Source organism: Dendrobates tinctorius, unplaced genomic scaffold (assembly GCF_039654945.1).
Source record: "Dendrobates tinctorius isolate UK_male_01 unplaced genomic scaffold, ASM3965494v1 ptg000029l, whole genome shotgun sequence".
NCBI classification, from domain to species: domain Eukaryota; kingdom Metazoa; phylum Chordata; class Amphibia; order Anura; family Dendrobatidae; genus Dendrobates; species Dendrobates tinctorius.
Genome location: NW_027361697.1, coordinates 34,781,167 through 34,801,658, shown reverse-complemented (window position 1 = coordinate 34,801,658; position 20,492 = coordinate 34,781,167). Strand labels below are relative to the sequence as shown.

At 46.4% G+C, this 20,492-nt stretch overlaps 1 protein-coding gene and 1 long non-coding RNA gene across 4 annotated transcripts in view; one reads left to right on the top strand and one right to left on the bottom strand.

Annotated features, from left to right (window-relative positions):
- LOC141085920 (uncharacterized) overlaps positions 1 to 16,290 on the bottom strand; it is a 148,213-nt gene extending 131,923 nt beyond the window's left edge. Inside the window, exon 1 of the long non-coding RNA XR_012231440.1 lies at positions 16,138 to 16,290. This is a non-coding gene — a long non-coding RNA (uncharacterized lncRNA). The remainder of the gene's footprint in view (positions 1 to 16,137) is intronic.
- LOC141085919 (flavin-containing monooxygenase 3-like) overlaps positions 1 to 20,492 on the top strand; it is a 124,377-nt gene that overhangs the window by 56,646 nt on the left and 47,239 nt on the right. For all 3 annotated transcript variants that reach the window (XM_073571553.1, XM_073571551.1, XM_073571552.1), the window contains exon 2: positions 15,179 to 15,339. The gene's annotated coding sequence lies outside the window, so the exon portion shown is untranslated. The remainder of the gene's footprint in view (positions 1 to 15,178; positions 15,340 to 20,492) is intronic.

Here is a 20,492-nt window from a genome sequence, read left to right as displayed (position 1 = left end):
TGGGCCCCATCGTTTGCTCAGCCTATTTTCCTGCCTTTGTTTGTATTTTCATCTTGCTTCACCGTCAATACATGTGGGGGGCTGTCTTTCCTTTGGGGTCTGCTCTGGGGCAGTTAGTGTTCCTCTTTTCCTGCTTTAGGCTTATGTAGTTCTCCGGTTGTGACAAGGCATCTAGGACCAATGTAGGAACGCTCCACGACTGCTGCTAGTTGTGCTGGTAAGATCAGGGATCTGCAATCTGCATAGTTACCAACTTCTCTGGTTTTCTGAGACTTAGCTTGTTGTCTTTTTTTCCTCCTCGGTTTCCCATTCATAATACTGACCGCAGTTGAGGAGAAACAGCATCTGCCCTGTAGAATCGGAGACAGCATTATTAAGGGCAAACTCTGCCAATGGCAGTAAAGATGCCCAGTCATCATGCCTGGCAGAGGCAAAATGTCGCAAGTATGTGACCAGAGTCTGATTGGCCCTCTCCACCAACCTGTTCATCTCGGAATGATATGACAAAGAGCGAATAAGCTCAATGCTGAGCGGTCGACAGAGTTCTCTCCAGAACCAAAAAGCGAACTGGGGACCCCGGTCACTGACTATTTTGTCAGGCATCCTGTGAAGAAGGAAGATGTGCTTCACACAAAGCACGGCCAAAGCCCATGCCGATGGTATGCGTGGAAGGGGAACCAGAAGTACCATTTTGTACAAATGGTAGATGACTACTCAAATAACAGTACTATTATGGGACTTGGACAACCCCACAATGAAGTCCACCCCGACCATCTTTCTGGTCCTATCTGCCACCAACAGGGGATGAAGCAAACCCGCAGGTCTCAGCCGGGAAGGCCGATTCTTGGCACAGGAGACACACGCTTAGACGTAGTCCCTAACGTCATGCGCCATCCACGGCCACCAATAAGACCTCTCCAGAAGCTCAGTAGTCTTCTTGGTCCTGAAGTGCCCACCCAACTTGGAAGTGTGAGCCCAAGAGAGGACCTCCTGCTGCAGGTTTGGTACTAGAGTTTTGCCCGATGGCACCTGCTGTAGCGAAACTGGAGCTACCTTTCGCAGACTCTCTGAAGGGACAATTGGCCTGGCTCATCCCCCTCTTCGGAATAGAAGACAGAACGGGATAAGACGTCAGCATGTAAATTCTTCTCCCCTGAGCGGAAATGTATGGTAAAATTAAATTGGGAGAAGAATAGAGACCACCTAGACTGGCGAGAATTTAGCCGTAGAGCTGTCTGCAAATAGAGCAGATTCTTATGGTCCATGAACACCTGAAAGGGATGCCGAGCTCCCTCCAGAAAATATCTTCACTTGGTGACAGGCAACTTCATAGCCAGTAACTCCCTGTCCCAGATAGAATAATTCCTCTCCGCTGGTGAGAAGGACTTGGAGAAGAAGAAGCAGGGCCGTTTCCGACCATGAGCATCTTTCTGATATAACACAGCTCCCATACCAACGGAAGAGGCATCCACTTCCAAGATGAAGGGCTTATCCACGTCTGGCCGATGTAACACAGAAGCCCTAGCTAAGTAGGACTTTAAAGAGACAAATGCCTCAGAAATCTCCTTAAACCATAGCTTAGGGTTAGCTCCCTTCTTGGTGAGAGCTACAAAGGGAGCCACCAGAGTAGAAAAGTGGGGAATGAACTGGCGGATGTAGTTAATAGAGTTGAGCGAAACGGGTCGAAAAAATTCAAAAGTCGCCAACTTTTGGCAAAGTCGGGTTTCATGAAACGAAACCCGACCCTAGGATGAGGTCGGCCACGAGGTCGGCGACTTACGCGCCAAAGTCGCGTTTCAAAAGTTTGTTTTGCGCTCTTTTTCAGCCAATCAGGATCCACGGACACTGTGGGCAACGTGATGACATAGGCACGGGTCACCACCATCTTTCAGAAGGGCATGCAAGTGATTGGCTTGCTTTGGTGGGCGTCACAGGGTGTATAAAAGGGCGTGCACGCCGACCGCCATCTTACTTCTGCCGATCTTAGTATAGGGAGAGGTTGCTGCTGATTCTGTAGGGAGAGCGTTAGGCAGGGAAGAAGACAAAAAAACTGCTTCTGCTGCTAGCGATTTGGCCTGCACAACACACCAGTCACTGTGTGTGCAGTGCAAGGGGAGGCTATATAGTGGTGTATCAGTGGTGTTGGTTGTTGGGCTGCCTTTTAAGGCTTCCTGACAGGCTGGCATTGCTGTTTACCCACTGCTCCGCAAACTGCTTTTTTAAAAGCAATCCCAATTTTTTTTTTTTGTCCTGCTGAGAAGAAAAAAAAACTGCTTCTGCTGCTAGCAATTTGGCCTGCACAACACACCAGTCACTGTGTGTGCAGTGCAAGGGGAGGCTATATAGTGGTGTATCAGTGGTGTTGGTTGTTGGGCTGCCTTCTAAGGCTTCCTGACAGGCTGGCATTGCTGTTTACCCACTGCTCCGCAAACTGCTTTTTTAAAAGCAATCCAATCTCCCTTATCCTCTAGTCACTTTTGTCACAGCTGTGCCATCGAGCCTGTCACATAGCGCTCAGATATTCATTGGGCCTCACACAATCCAAAAGTGTCCAGTGTCCAAAAGTGTGTGCAGAGATTCAAAATCTCCCTTATCCTCTAGTCACTTTTGTCACAGCAGTGCCATCGAGCCTGTCACATAGCGCTCAGATATCAGTGGGCCTCACACAATCCAAAAGTGTCCAGTGTCCAAAAGTGTGTGCAGATATTCAAAATCTCCCTTATCCTCTAGTCACTTTTGTCACAGCAGTGCCATCGAGCCTGTCACATAGCGCTCAGATATCAGTGGGCCTCACACAATCCAAAAGTGTCCAGTGTCCAAAAGTGTGTGCAGATATTCAAAATCTCCCTTATCCTCTAGTCACTTTTGTCACAGCAGTGCCATCGAGCCTGTCACATAGCGCTCAGATATCAGTGGGCCTCACACAATCCAAAAGTGTCCACTGTCCACAAGTGTGTGCAGAAATTCAAAATCTCCCTTATACTCTAGTCACTTTTGTCACAGCAGTGCCATTGAGCCTGTCACATAGCGCTCAGATATCAGTGGGCCTCACACAATCCAAAAGTGTCCAGTGTCCAAAAGTGTGTGCAGATATTCAAAATCTCCCTTATCCTCTAGTCAATTTTGTCACAGCAGTGCCATCGAGCCTGTCACATAGCGCTCAGATATCAGTGGGCCTCACACAATCCAAAAGTGTCCAGTGTCCAAAAGTGCGTGCAGATATTCAAAATCTCCCTTATCCTCTAGTCACTTTTGTCACAGCAGTGCCATCGAGCCTGTCACATAGCGCTCAGATATCAGTGGGCCTCACACAATCCAAAAGTGTCCACTGTCCACAAGTGTGTGCAGAAATTCAAAATCTCCCTTATCCTCTAGTCACTTTTGTCACAGCTGTGCCATCGAGCCTGTCACATAGTGCTCAGATATCAGTGGGCCTCACACAATCCAAAAGTGTCCAGTGTCCAAAAGTGTGTGCAGATATTCAAAATCTCCCTTATCCTCTAGTCACTTTTGTCACAGCAGTGCCATCGAGCCTGTCACATAGCGCTCAGATATCAGTGGGCCTCACACAATCCAAAAGTGTCCACTGTCCACAAGTGTGTACAGAAATTCAAAATCTCCCTTATACTCTAGTCACTTTTGTCACAGCAGTGCCATCGAGCCTGTCACATAGCGCTCAGATATCAGTGGGCCTCACACAATCCAAAAGTGTCCAGTGTCCAAAAGTGTGTGCAGATATTCAAAATCTCCCTTATCCTCTAGTCACTTTTGTCACAGCAGTGCCATCGAGCCTGTCACATAGCGCTCAGATATCAGTGGGCCTCACACAATCCAAAAGTGTCCAGTGTCCAAAAGTGTGTGCAGATATTCAAAATCTCCCTTATCCTCTAGTCACTTTTGTCACAGCAGTGCCATCGAGCCTGTCACATAGCGCTCAGATATCAGTGGGCCTCACACAATCCAAAAGTGTCCACTGTCCACAAGTGTGTGCAGAAATTCAAAATCTCCCCTGCCCTATAGACACCTTGTACCTTGTTTTACATTACTATATAGTTTGTTGGATTTTGTCTACATTTCTACCAAAAATGAGGAAGGCTGGTGGAAGAGGCCGTGGAATTGGGCGGGGGTTGGCAGCTGGTAATGATGGTGTTGGTGGTGGATCTGATGGTAGTGGCAAGATCAAAATAGGACCGAATGCAGGAGGTGCTGACCCTGCGTCATCGTCTGGCTACATAAGGCCTCGAACGCTTAGTTTTCTAGGAGTTGGCAAACCGCTTTTAAAGCCAGAGCATCAGGAAAAAGTTTTGTCTTACATTGCTGACTCAGCCTCCAGCTCTATCGCCTCCTCTTCTTCAGTTGTAAAAAGTAAAAGCACTGAGTCGTCATTGGAGGCTCATGTTCATGAACCACACCTTTCCTTGTGTCCTTCACCCCAACCAAGATTGAAGGATGACGCAGGCCATACTACTGATTACTCCATAGAGCTGTTTTCACATACCATGCCTGGATTATCAAGTCAAATGGTGAATTACCCAGGCCAAGATGAATCTGACATGGAGTGCACTGATGCACAGCCGCTGATGGATGATTCTGCTGGTACATTCACTCAGAGCACTACATTGTCCTCGCAGTGAACAGAGCCAGATTCTGACCCTGATGAGACTCAGGTGCCCCTTCCCGCACACTATACCACCATACACGGTGACACAGAGGAAGGTGCACATGACATAGAAGAGGAGGTGATGGATGACCCAGTTGTTGACCCAGATTGGCATCCATTGGGGGAAGAGGGTGCTGCTTCCAATAGCTCAGATGAGGAGCATCCACAGAAGACATCGACATCGCAACAGCTGTTATCTGGCAGGCCCGGAGCACTCCAAAGACAGGTTCCAAACATCAAAAGAGTTGCTGGACAGCTTGTCCAGAGGGTCAAAAGATCACAGCGTGCTAGGCCGCAAAATGTCTGCCAAAGTAGGAAGAGTGCAGTGTGGCACTTTTTTGAACAAAATCCTCATGATCAGGCCAAGGTTATCTGTAAGAAGTGCGCAAAGACCTTTAGCCGAGGGAAAAATCTGAAAAATTTGAATACCAGTTGCATGCTTAGACATTTAACCAGCATGCACTTGCAAGCGTGGACACAACACCAAACCTCAAGTGCCACATGTGCAACTGATCACAACGAAGGTAGTCAGCAACGCTACATTGTTTCCCCCACTGTAAGCCCACCGGTTAGCACAGCAGCAAATGTTGAGGTGTCGTTGCAAGACCACAGCAGTCAGGGAATCCCACTGTTATATCAATGAAATACTGATTCTAGGCCATCAGAAAGAACACCAACTCCATCACCATCATCAACCCTCTCTCAGTCCGCCCTGTCCACCGCTACTTCCACCATATGCAGCTCTCAAGTCCAGCTCACCCTCCCAGACACTATGAGTAGGTCAAGAAAGTACTCAGTCTCTCATCCGCGTACACTGGGTTTGAACGCCCACATTGCCAAACTAATCTCGTTTGAGATGATGCCCTTTCGGTTGGTGGAAAGCACAGCTTTCCGCGAACTCATGGCCTATGCAGTACCACGCTATGACCTACCCAGTCGCCACTTCTTCTCTCGCAAAGCCATCCCAGCCCTCCACCATCATGTGAAAGACCGCATTGTCTATGCACTCAAGCAGTCAGTGAGCGGAAAGGTGCACCTCACAACTGATGCATGGTCCAGTCGGCATGGCCAGGGCCGTTACGTGTCCATCACTGCGCACTGGGTTAATGTGGTGGATGCAGGGTCCACAGGGGACAGCGGTGGTGGGACAGTGCTGCCTAGCCCACGGTATAGGAAACAGTTGGCTGTAGGCGTTCGACCCTCCTCCTCCTCCACCTCCTCCAGAAGCGAAAGCTCGTCCACAGAGCGCAGTCGTACGAGCACTCCATCTGCAGCTGCCACTGTTGAACACGATGTGTCCCCCTATCGAGCAGCTAGTGGAAAGCGTCAGCAGGCTGTGTTGCAGATGATGTGTTTGGGCGACAGACACACAGCCGAGGTGCTGGCCGAGTACTTGAAGCGACAAACTGAGTCATGGCTGGGCAGTGTACATCTTGAGGCAGGCAAGGTAGTTAGTGATAACGGACGTAATTTTGTGGCAGCCATAGCCCTTTCAAAACTCAGCCACATACCTTGCTTGACTCACACCTTGAACCTGGTGGTGCAGTGCTTCCTCAAAAATTATCCGGAGTTAACAGCCCTGCTCCAGAAGGTGCGAAGACTGTGCGCGCACATCCGCCGGTCGCCTGTACACTCCGTTCGTATGCAGAAGCTGCAGCGATTGCTCCACCTTCCCAACCACCGCCTCATTATTGACATTGCAAGAAGGTGGAACTCCACCCTGCACATGGTGGAGCGGCTGTGCGAGCAGAGGCAGGCCATAATGCATTTGTGGGAGGATACACGGCCAGGCACTTTGAGAGCAGACATGGAGTTGACAGGTGTGCAGTGGTCGAAGCTGAAAGACCTTTGTAAAGTCCTTCAGTGTTTTGAGGAATGCACACGGCTGGTAAGCGCAGACGACGCCATCCTAAGCATGAGCATCCCACTTATGCGTCTGCTCATGCAAACTTTGATGCACCTTAAGGAGCAGGCGTCTGCAGCCAATGTTGATGAGGAGGAAGAGGAGGAGGGAATCCTTGATGACATTCAGCCATTGTCTGCTCAGGGACCTCTCCTGGACGAGTTGGAGGAAGAAGAGGAGGAGGAGGAGGAGGATGATGGGGATGATTACTTAGGGGAGGAGGATGCATCTCGTGGGGCAAGTGAAAATGTTGGCGTGGCAAGGTCTGGTACAGGGTTTGTGCGTGACTGGAGGGATGTGGATTTGCCAGAAAGTGCTCCTCCACCCAGCACTCGCAGTGCATCATTGACACCGGGAACATTGGCCCACATGTCAGATTATGCCTTGCGGATCCTAAAAAGGGACCCCCGCATTGCCAAAATGATGAACGATGACGACTACTGGTTGGCCAGCATCCTGGATCCACGCTATAAAGGCAAATTACAAAACATCATGCCACAGGAGAACCTTGACCTAATATTGGCTAATAAACAAGCAACTCTGGTAAATCGGTTGCTTGAGGCATTCCCAGCACACAGCAGCGGTGATGGTTCTCACACGAGCCGTACGGGCCGGGGGCAGCTTGGCAGAGGTGTTCGTGGTGCACACAGCAGAAGTGGCGTTGGAGACAGGGGTTTCATGACAATGTTGTGGACTGATTTTTCAAATACCGCTCACACAACTGGTAATACTGCATCGATGGAAAGTGACAGGAGACAGCAGTTGTCAACTATGGTAACAAACTACTTTTCCTCCCATATCGATGTTCTCCCACACAGGTCATTCCCCTTTGACTATTGGGCCGCTAAACTGGACACCTGGCCTGAATTGGCCCAATATGCCTTACAGGAGCTCGCTTGCCCAGCTGCAAGTGTGCTATCGGAAAGAGTCTTCAGTGCAGCTGGATCAATCCTGACAGAAAAAAGGACCCGTCTGTCAACACAAAATGTGGATGATCTAACCTTCACTAAAATGAACCACGCATGGGTTTCCAAGGATTTTGTCCCACCTTCCCCTGATGACACATAGGGTGACAGAAAAATGGCTTGCTTTGGTCCACCTCTTCCTGGTACTTCACCTATTTCGCCTTTTGCATCAGCTGAATGTCCAACATCAACATATGCCACTTTCTAAAACTCCCTAACTGTGCTGCCTCCCCCCCCATGGCCGGGGTCACCACCTACCGCACGACACCGTGCGAGTGCCGTTGCCCTGGACAGGTGGGTAGGCCGACTCTTGGGCGCGGGCACTGGCACAGGGTCCCTCATAGTGCAATCAAGTGTCTCTGACGGTGGTGGTGCACACCCGCCGTCAGACACACCGCTGTACTATGAGGGGCCCAGTGCCAGTACCGACGCCCACGAGTGGGCCCCCCTTGCTTGGGCAGGGCCCCAGCATTTGCAATCTTTACCTCTCCCTGCTCCTCCGCTGTGTAATCTGGGCCGTCAAATCCATACTGTACCTGACACCGTCTGAGCCTGCCTCCTGAGACATATATTTTGAATGTGTACGCTATCCATACATGTTATCCAGGGATACGGTACCCTTTCTAACCTTTGTGCAATCACGTGCAATCCATACTGGGCCTAACACCGTCTGAGCCTGCCTCCTGAGACATATATTTTGAATGTGTACGCTATCCATACATGTTATCCAGGGATACGGTACCCTTTCTAACCTTTGTGCAATCACGTGCAATCCATACTGGGCCTAACACCGTCTGAGCCTGCCTCCTGAGACATATATTTTGAATGTGTACGCTATCCATACATGTTATCCAGGGATACAGTACCCTTTCTAACCTTTGTGCAATCACGTGCAATCCATACTGGGCCTAACACCGTCTGAGCCTTCCTCCTGAGACATATATTTTGAATGTGTACGCTATCCATACATGTTATCCAGGGATACGGTACCCTTTCTAACCTTTGTGCAATCATGTGCAATCCATACTGGGCCTAACACCGTCTGAGCCTGCCTCATGCTGTATAGACATATATTTTGAATGTGTACGCTATCCATACATGTTATCCAGGGATACGGTACCCTTTCTAACCTTTGTGCAATCACGTGCAATCCATACTGGGCCTAACACCGTCTGAGCCTGCCTCATGCTGTATAGACATATATTTTGAATGTGTACGCTATCCATACATGTTATCCAGGGATACGGTACCCTTTCTAACCTTTGTGCAATCACGTGCAATCCATACTGGGCCTAACACCGTCTGAGCCTGCCTCCTGAGACATATATTTTGAATGTGTACGCAATCCATACATGTTATCCAGGGATACGGTACCCTTTCTAACCTTTGTGCAATCACGTGCAATCCATACTGGGCCTAACACCGTCTGAGCCTGCCTCATGCTGTATAGACATATATTTTGAATGTGTACGCTATCCATACATGTTATCCGGGGATACGGTACCCTTTCTAACCTTTGTGCAATCACGTGCACTCCATACTGGGCCTAACACCGTCTGAGCCTGCCTCCTGAGACATATATTTTGAATGTGTACGCTATCCATACATGTTATCCAGGGATACGGTACCCTTTCTAACCTTTGTGCAATCACGTGCAATCCATACTGGGCCTAACACCGTCTGAGCCTGCCTCATGCTGTATAGACATATATTTTGAATGTGTACGCTATCCATACATGTTATCCGGGGATACGGTACCCTTTCTAACCTTTGTGCAAACACGTGCAATCCATACTGGGCCTAACACCGTCTGAGCCTGCCTCCTGAGACATATATTTTGAATGTGTACGCTATCCATACATGTTATCTGGGGATACGGTACCCTTTCTCACCTTTGTGCAATCACGTGTAATCCATACTGGGCGTGAGAACGGCTGGCGAGCTGTTAAGCAAGCTACAGCACCTGTCCAGACAAGTACAGGGATTCCCTAGCGAGGAGACTTATTTGATTGTTTTCAATGTTGGGACAGCAATTTTTGGGGAGCACTATACTCTGGAGAATGATAGATGGGGCCCACCATACACTGGAACATTCCAAAGGTGGACATCAGACACTGGAGCAGCATTTACAGGGCCCATTATACACTAGAGCATTAGAAATGGGGCCCATTATGTTTGGAGCATTATTTGGGCCCATAAGACAGTGGAGCTTCATCCATGGGGACCAACATATACTGTAGCATTATGTGGAGCTCATCATATACTGTTTCAAACATTATATGGGACCAATGATTCTGTATGGAGAAATAGATGGGCCTCGTCATGAGATGTAAAAAGTGAGGTATTTTTCATTGTACTATACCGCTATTTCTCTGCCGTATCGGAGCATGATGAGTTGTGGTATGTGTTAAAGGGGCGCTCTTTCGCCCAGGGCACATGAAAACCTGGAGCCAGCCCTCCCCCCCCACAGTTTGTAGCCAAATAACCCCCATTTTTCAGTGCGTAACTTGTATTATGAAGTTAATTAAGGTTGACAAGCTTAAGAAAGAAGAATTGATGCTTTTGGCATTCAAATGGGCACTGTAGGTGTGTTTCCTGTCCTCCTCTCACTGCCGACTTTTATTCCCCATTGACTTACATTGGGTTTCGTGTTTCGGGACGACCCCGACTTTTCCCTATAATCGGACGATCTTGCTCGACCCGACTTTTGGAAAAGTCGAGTTTCACGAAACGAAACGCGACCCTAAAAAACCAAAAGTCGCTCAACTCTAGTAGTTAATAAATCCCATAAAGCGCTGCACCGCTTTAAAAGAATGTGGCTCCTGCAAGTTCAGCACCGATTCCACCATGGCAGGATCCATAGCCAAACCCTTGGCTGAGATGATATACCCAAGGAATGGTAGGGACTTCTGCCCAAAGACACACTTCTCAAGTTTGGCATAGAGGGAGTTGGCACGCAAGAGTTCAAAAATTCTGGCAACATCTCTACGATGAGCATCCAGATCGGGAGAAAAAATCCAAATGTCATCCAAATAGACGACTACAGAAGTGGATAACATCTCCTGAAAAATGTCATTGACGAAGTCCTGGAAGATGGCAGGAGTGTTACAGAGGCCGAATGGCATTATCAAGTATTTATAATGCCCGTCCCGGGTGTTAACCGCAGTCTTCCATTCGTCACCTTCTCGGATACGTATTAGATTATAGGTGCCATGCAGATCTAATTTGGTAAGTATCCTAACATCCCGTAGCCTGTCAAATAGCTCAGAGATAAGTGGCAAAGGATATTTATTTTTAATGATGATGGCATTCAGACCCCTATAATCTATGCAAGGACGGAGTTCTCCGTTCTTCTTTTGGATGAAGAAGAAGCCAGCCACAGCTGGAGACACTGACTTCCTAACAAATCCCCTCACCAGATTCTCCTTTATATACTCCGACATCGCCACAGTCCCTGAAAGAGACAAAGGGTAAACTTGCCTGCGAGGAGGCTCTGTCCCCGGTATGAGGTCTGTCGGGCAATCATAGGGATGATGGGAAGAGTCTCCGTGACCTTCTTAGAGAACACGTCCGCATGCTGCCAGTAGTGGTTGGGAAGCGAGGCTAGATCTGCAGTAACCTCGAACAACCCAACCAGAACTTGGACACTGAGACATTGTCCCTCACATGACCTACTCCATCCCTGTATACTCTCAGTAGCCCAATCGATGAGGTGAATGGTGACGCAACCAAGGCAAACCCAGCAATTCCTCATCAATATCCTTGGGGATGACCAGCAAAGAGATTATGTCCTAGTGTTTGGGAGAAAACTCAAGGGTAAGCGGAATGGTCTCGACTCCCTCGACTTGGTCTTCTCTCGGCTTTGTGCAGTAGATAATTTTGCAAACTCCCCTCTCCCGCTCTCTGACCACAACCTTCTATCATTCTCTATCAAGAACTGCCAGGCAGCTCAGGTCACCCCCACTGTCCATACTTATAAAAACATACAGGCCATTAACACCCAGAAACTTATGAAGAACTTGCAGTCTTCATTGGCCCCTATCTCCTCCCTCTCATGTCCTGATTCTGCACTGAAGCATTACAATGAAACACTTCAAAGTGCCCTGGATGAATTTGCACCTCCTATACATAGAACAACATGACACAGACGGCGACAACCCTGGCACACCCTGCAAACACGTTTCCTGCAGCGGTGCTTCTGGTGCGCTGAACGTCTGAGAATATCCAATCTGCATGAAGATTTCATCCATTATAAGTTTATGCTTAGAACATACAACACTGCCCTTCACCTCTCCAAGCAAACCTATTTCAACACCATCATCACCTCACTGTCCAATAACCCTAAACGTCTCTTTGACACTTTTCATTCCCTGCTCAGAGTGCAGGCCCCAACCACGGAATTTCGAGCTGACGATCTGGCCAATTACTTCAAAGAAAAAATTGACCTTATCCAACAGGAAATTATCTCTCAATCACCTCATACCATGCATTTTCCTTCCTCCCCCACTGCACCTAGCTCACTCTCTGATTTTGAACCAGTCACAGAAGAATTAAGCAGGCTCCTTGCATCTTCTCGCCCAACCACTTGCACCAGTGACCCATTTCCGTCACATCTCCTCCAGTCCCTTTCCCCTGCTGTCACCATTCACCTAACTAAAATATTTAACCTCTCTCTCTCATCTGGTATCTTTCTCTCCTCATTTAAGCATGCCATCATACATCCACTACTTAAAAAACCATCCCTTGTCCAAAACTGAGCCGCTAAATATAGACCTGTCTCTAATCTTCCCTTCATCCTTAAACTTCTGGAATGCCTGGTCCACTCCCGTCTGATCCACTATCTCACTGATAACTCTCTTCTCAACCCTCTCCAATCTGGTTTCCGCTCTTTACACTCTACTGAAACTGCCCTCACTGAAGTCTCTAATGACCTACTAACAGTTAAATCTAATTTTCACTACTCCATGCTAATTCTCTTGGATCTCTCTGCAGCATTCGACACTGTGGATCATCAGCTCCTCCTTACTATGCTCCGCTCCATCGGCATCAAGGACACCATTCTCTCCTGGTTTTCCGCCTATATCTCTGACCGCTCCTTTACTGAATCTTTTGCTGGTTCCTCCTCCTCTCATCTTCCCCTTACTGTTGGGGTTCCTCAAGGATCAGTCCTAAGCTCCCTCCTCTTCTCTTTGTACATTGCCCCTATTGGTCAAACAATCAGTAGATCTGGTTTCCAGTACCATCTCTATGCTGATGACACCCAATTATACTCTTCTTCTCCTGACATGACACCTGCCTTTTTAGAAAACACCAGCGATTGTCTAAATGCTGTGTCTAACATCATGTCCTCACTATATCTGAAACTGAACCTGTCAAAGACAGGCTGATCCTTGTGTTTCCTCCCGCTACTAATGTACCTGTACCCGACATTGCCATTTCCGTGTGTGGTTCCACTATTACTCCCCAGCAACATGCCCGCTGTCTTGGGGTCATACTTGACTCTGAGCTTTCCTTTGCCCCCACATCCGATCACTGGCTCGCTCTTGTTATCTGCACCTCAAAAACATTTCTAGAATTCGACCTTTTCTTACTTTTGACTCCGCAAAAACTCTTACTGTTTCTCTTAGTTATTTTTGTCTGAACTATTGTAATTCTCCCTCTTACCAAACTCTCCCCCCTCCAATCTGTCTTGAATGCTGCAGCCAGGATCATATTTCTCGCCAATCGTTACACCGATGCCTCCACCTTGTGCCAATCATTACACTGGCTACCCATCCACTCCAGAATCCAGTACAAACTTATTACCCTCACCCACAAAGCACTCCATGGCTCAGCACCACCCTACATCTCCTCCCTCGTTTTGGTCTACCACCCTACCCGTGCCCACCATTCTGATGATGACCTGAGGTTAGCTTCCTCAATAATCAGAACCACCCACTCCTGTCTCCAAGACTATGCACGAGCTGCACCAATTCTTTGGAATGCACTTCCCAGGTCAATATGATTAGTCCCCAATCCCTACAATTGTAAGCATGCCCTGAAAACGCATTTATACAGACTGGCCAACCGCCTCAACACTTTAACCTAACTATCCCTGTGTGGCACAGTCAAATGTTTTACCATAACCAGGTTCCCCGGATCATGTTCCCACATGCTTTATGCATCTATTAGCCCTCTGTGTCTGTACTGTTACACACTTAACATTATGGCTGGTTCAAACAATCAGGACAATTGTTACCACCCACCTTTCGTGTCTACCTTTCTTTCCTTTTTTTTTTTTCCTCATAGATTGTTAGCTTGCGAGCAGGGCCCTCATTCCTCTTGGGTTTTGCTGCCGTTGGGCGAAGGAGGAGAACATAAAATTACCCTCTTCCCTGGAATCCACGCAAGCCTCTGAAGGCAGTGAGGTTGACCCATAAGACAGTGTCACCTTAAACGTTAGTTTGGAGGACATGTCCAACGAATCTGGAGTGCCCCCTCCAATAGCCACTAGCGACGGATGCTCTCCCTGATGCCTGGGATGCCTGTTGGTGAAATGGCCAGCCTGCCCACAGACCCGACCCAGGCAGTAAGTTACTGTTAGGGTTTGCAGATCGCACGGAATATAAATTAAAGTAAAGTGTGATCGCAACCTGGGGTCCACTGTGCCATGATGGGGAACCGCAGCTAGTAAACAATGGCGGAGCAAAGCTGCGAGCAAGCACCGTAAACACAGAGTCACTCAGTGTGAACAGAGTGCGTTGTAACTGACTCTGTTAAGTCACAGAACGGTACTAGTAAAGAGAACACAAGTGACTATACCCTGTTAGACTGTACAGGAGTATAGCGGTTGTTATGCTAGTTGGGGTCCCTATTGCTACCCACCAGGGAAGTCTAGGCTGGTGGTTGTGCCTGCTCTGTCACTCAGCTGTGCTAAACGCACACACAGCCAGAGACAGATGCTAAGCCCATGCGGGAGTGCCCACTCTACACTTCCAGTCTAGAAACACACTCGCAGTGCTAGTAACGGCACACGTGCACACATGGTGGTAACGTATTGACCAACACACCAAACACATATGATCTTAGGGCGCCGACTTGTGCTCCAGTGAACCATTTATATGTTCCATTCAAGTCCTGTCTGACAGGACCTTCTTTGTGGACCAATTCGGAACTGCCATGTCACCCAAGCAGCTGACGACCAACCACCAATGAGAGGTCGCCACCTCACGAGCATGCTCAGTAGGGTAATTTCTGGACTTAATCTCTGGAACGTCTGTTCGCAGGTGCCTATTGCTAATTACTATAGCTTTGGCTGGAGAGCCAGCAGTAACCAAGTGAACAGCTCAATTCTGAGCAAGACGCTGAGACCGACGTCTTTGCTGAGCAGCTCACACTGCGATTAAAGCTGAATGGGGGACCGCAGGGGCAGCTGAGCTTGGGATCCAGCCTGTGCAGCGGGAGAATCCCGGTGCCTAACAGATGTTTCCTACTATTCAGTGGGCTCAAAAGTCAGCTCTCATGGTGCTGGTCTTAAACAGTTTTGCTGGAATCTATAATCCCACATAGCAGTCTTTCCTTATTGCACCTATCTAAAGTGTGTTATCCTTAAAACATATGATTTTAAGAAAGGCATTGACTGAAAATTTGACATTCCCTTTCTTGATACAGGGTGGAGTCTGAAATTGTTGTTTTGCAAGACCTATGAAAAAACTCCTGGAAGACTGCAAAGTACAGAACTAGCAGCAGATTAATGTCGTGACAAGGTACTGATCATTCCACTTAAAAATTATCACAAAAGAAAACCTCATCTTCACCAAGAACAACAAAAAGTAAGTAAAGAAAGTATCAAACAGGTACCATTAAATGCTACAATGTGTACAGGTAAAGTAAAATGTGTACTGTGTAGCTTTTACTATTCCACAGTTAACCCCTAGTAATCCACCTTAACATTCCCTATAGACTATCTTCCCTGATAATATTTAATAATTAAACAATATTCTTAGACACTATAAATTGTCTAAATTAATATATCGTAAACTAACCAGGGTTCAATGGAGACATTGTTATGAAGAGATGGAAAAGTAGTATACACAAAAGTTGGATTAATGTATGCATTGTCATTATCTTGATTGATTCTGTAAACCAAACACTGATGGCACTATTAAATATAACTAGCAGTACAAAAAAAGTAAGAAAAAAATGGTATAAGTAAAGAGAAAACCTTTATTGTGTAACCATCATGTACAAGATTATTATGTAAATTATTCTCTCAGTTGGGATTACAAGTCATAAATTGGAATTTCATGCTTTATTTTCTTTGCATAGGTAACTATTTTATGTTAGAAAAAATGTACATATAGTGTGAATAGAACAATTTCAGTGCTGATTTTTTCCAGTTTTCATTTGCATCTCCAATTTGAATAAACAAACTAAAATATTTGGAATCTGATTTATACTACTGTACTATTAATCTTTCTGTAGTTCATTATTTGATAGAGTATATTTTCTATAAGAATCAGTGATCTGAAAATTGAAAACAACAGTCATCAGGAAAAAAGGTCCCTAGGTCACCCCTTAAAAGGGGTTTTCAGGCAGATTATAATGAAGAAAGTTCATAATTTACTTACTGTTAACATTCTGCTCTGTCCCTGAGCTGTCAAACATTTTCATGTGACCACAGAGCTCCTCACACTTGTTATAGTCCAATCAAAGCACAGAGTACAGAGATTCCCTTTCTATGTTTTTCAAAAGAACATTGCCGGTCATTCAAGGGCAATCATGCATGCAGAAAGCCGGGCTCAGCTGACAGATCTAAGAGCAGTGTGATCTAAATGGTGATGTAATGGAAGACAAGTCGTATGTTTCCCAGTAGTTGTGAGTGACTGGGGATGTATTCAGAGACAAGAAGCAACAGAAGTTATACCTGCGCCACAGACTTTGGTCAGAAAAGATGCTACTCGGTGTTACATATTGCATTTCTTTAAATTAATTAATTATCTGACTAATTTTTCCGCCTGCTGTACACTAAGCCTCTGAATTGCTAGTGTCAGCACCTGTAAAATTGACTACAGGAAAGTATTAGGCCCCCGTCACACATAGTGACGCACCAGCGATCCCGACAATGATATGACCTTGTCAGGATTGCTGGTGTGTCGCTACATGATCGCTGGTGAGCTGCCAAACAGGCAGCTTCACCAGCAATCAGCACCAGCGACACACGGGTAACAAGTGACGCACGTCGCTTAGTTACCCACTGTGTACCTTAGTTACCAATGCACTGGTGCAGGTAGCTGGTAACCAAGGTACACATCGGGTTTCTAAGTGGCGCGCGGCACTTAGAAACCCGATGTGTACCTTTGTTACCAGCTCCCAGCACCAGCGCCGCTTAGAAACCCGATGTGTACCTTACTTACCAGCGCCAGCTCGCTTATCACTGGGCTCCCGCCTGCCACACGCAGCAATGCATGCTGGCCAGCAGGAGACCACTGATCAAAAAAATGTCCTGGCCTTTCCAGGATGATCAGCAATACCCGGCAGGGGGGCTGGTCGCTGGTAAGTGTCACACACAGCGATCTCGCTGGTGAGATCACTGTTGCGTCACAAAACTTGTGACTCAGCAGCGATCTCGCTAGCGAGATCGCTGTGTGTGACGGGGGCTTTAGAATAATAAATACTAAGGGGGGGAGTGGTTGGAAGGAGAAACAGTGTGGTTAGAAATTTATCCATCTTGAGACTCTATAGAAGTCTCAAGATAGTGCTTTTGTGTGTAAAGTGGGTGGGCACTGAGAATGAGAGTGCACAGAATGCACAATAAAATGAATAAAAATTTTTATTGTGCATCCTGTGCATATATAGGTGTGACCGCCCTCTTTCTGAGCTGGGAAAACCATCCTGCCTGGCCTAAGCTTTTACTAGTGGTTCAGTCGCTCGATCCTTGTTCACATTCACGTCATTTGGCAAGTGAAAAGGTTTTAAATACTAGAGTAGGGACTGTCCCACAAGGGTTGCCGTGACGTAGCAGGATGGCTTGTACATTATTTTGATCAAAATTATGTTTACTAAATACCCTTATAATTATTATTACCTTTATGCATTATTTGCAGTTTATTTTTTACTTTTTAGTTCAGGATATTTGTGTTTTTTGCTTTTTGCTTTCTCTTGTTAATGGTCATGTGTTAATATGCACTTACATAGTGCATACACATTAACTTACTTTCTCAGTTCAGACTCCAGTTTTTTATTCATTTTTTTATTTTTTTTACTCATGGGAAACGTAGTCTAGAGGTGCAGAGGAAGTGCAGACAGGAAGCTCTGCAAATAATGACAGACCACCAAAATGGCTGCAGGAAAGTGAAGGGCAATCAAAATAAGAATACAAAGATAAAAAAGGAGGTTTAGGGACTCATTGCATGAACAGCCAGGTTTTATTATTTGTGTGTCCAGAAAGTCCATTTAATTGTATCAATAGACTATAAGCCAGCTGTGACGCTAGTCATTTTTCATGGCCAAGCCATGGTCATGGAGTCCAAGGTCAGAAGCCAGGACGGTACGTCATAAACAGAAGGAAGAGACAAAAGCATAGTAATGTTCCGAGGTCAGAGTACCAGGAATATAACAGATCAGAGCTGAAGGGGTTAACCGGGTGGATGGTCAGAACAAAGTCCAAGGTCAGGCAACATATCAAGCATACAGAACTCAAGGCACAGGAAAGCACAAACCTCACAGGCTGAATGTACATCTGGCAGAGTTCTGGGAGGCACAGCTCAGTTAAGAAGCAAGGCAATTTACTGGAATAATGAACACATGGAGACAGTCGACACCTCAAAGTCTCAGATTGGATAGTTAAGCTGTCAATCAACACATTGACAGCTCAGCACATCCCTGTACCAGATTGGACGGCCAAGCTGTCAATCAATGTACCGACAGCTAAGGCACGCCCCTATACCAGATTGGACAGCCAAGCTGTCAGTAACTACATGCCAGACATACTGAGGGGTGGAACCGTGACACCACCACTAAGGCAATTAATAGTTAATCCATTGGACTCAAGCTTCAGATTGTATAAAATTGCTATACTCTTTCATAATTATTGCACCATATTGGGCAACAAGAAGGATTGGTTGTATAATTCTATGATTAGATGAAGCTTTAGGTTATTTTTTTACCAAGAACTCACAGATAAAACACCTAAGGTTTAACATATCAGCTTATGGTATGTATGAATCAGCGTTGTATATAATTTTGTTATATAGAATGGGGACTGTCTACTTTAAAATCCATTTGAAAAAAACATATTATAGAAATTTGGTTTAATAGAGAGGTCCATTTTCTATAAGCCAGAGCAGACAGAAGCTACAAAAAACCTTCTTGGTCTGAATGACCATTGATTTCAATAAGAACTATTCTTAATTTTACTTAGGGTATGTTCCCACGGTAAGTAAACGCTGCGGGTTGGACGCTGCGTTCATCCGCATCGTTCATCCCGCTGTGGCCAGATGTTACAGCATAGTGGATGGGATTTCATGAAATCCCATCTCCACTATGAGTGCAGGGACGCCTCTGGCTTCCCTGCATAGATGCACATGCGGCACATCTTTCCAGACCGCAGCATATCTATTTATCTCGAGGAGAAGTGAGTCTAAGCAAGAAAAATATCACCAGTGCAATGTATAGGATGCGGTGATTCCGCATGGTTCAATGAACACATGCAGAATCACCTGCACTTCGGTCAGAGCGGACATGTGCTGCGTCCAAAGCGCTGCCAGTTACTGACCATGGGCACATACCACATACCCTTACAGTGGTACTGAGAGGACATTGACTTTATACTGCTGAATTTCTCCACACATTGTAACTCATTCTCAGCAGACTGAAAATCAGGACACTCTGCAATTAGCTTATTTTTTGGACCTATTAAACAAAATATCATTGATGTTTGGACTATTACAGGACAGTTGAAGGTAATTCATCTTTTGAACATTGGATTTCTCCACCCATGGCCACGCCTCCTCCTGTCAGCTCCGCCTATGGGCGCATGACGCTGCATGCGACCTGCGTACCCTATCTTTAGCATTGGGTACGCAGGCCATGCGCAGGTGTGCGTTTGCCGGTGCATGCGTCTTTTTGACGGTGTGTTTGGCACAGGTCGGCGCACCGTCAAAAGGACGCATGTGCCGGCAAACGCACACCTGCGCACGGCCTGCAGATAGGGTATGCAGGTCACATGCAGTGTCATGCGCCCATAGGCGAAGCCGACAGGAGGAGGCGCGGCCGTGGGCGGAGCTTAGCAGCGGCCGTGCGCAGCCCGACACAGCTCCAGGAAACACTAGTGTGAAACTAGCCTTACTGGGTTATTCTGAACAACAAAGAAAAGTATACAGATGTATACTAGCATGACAGAGGTAAATATGATGCTTTTCCCCAGAGGTTTATATCATAGCTCATCTCACAAGATGTTCAGGTTTGTCCCTGGACTAATATGACTTACTGTTTAACTAAATAGTCACAAGTTGGGTTTCCAGGATTAGAAAAACATGTGATGCGTGACACTCACAAGATAACCCTTAGAAGAAAAAATAAAACAAAAAAAATAAATAAATAAAAGACCAACACAAAATGCCGTGCAATTTTGTTGAACATGACGGCAGATACAGCGGTACACAAAATGTTTTATAATTTGATTGAAGGACTGTTCTTTGAGGCTTTCCTACCAACAAAGTTCATTTTAATCAACATCTTTCCAAGATCTATTAATTAAAATGTACTTTGCTCATGGAAAAAACCATGTAAATGAAAAATAATCCAAATTAATAAGCACAGAAAAATGAGTGTAATCTTCATGTCAAGGTGTCTATTTTTCTCGTAGAGATCACGCCAACATTTTATTACTCTACAAAGTGCAAAAGGCTTGAGGGCAATACAAAATATCTACAGGGGACTGCAGTCCACACACACCTGTTAAAGCAGACCATATGAAAAAGAA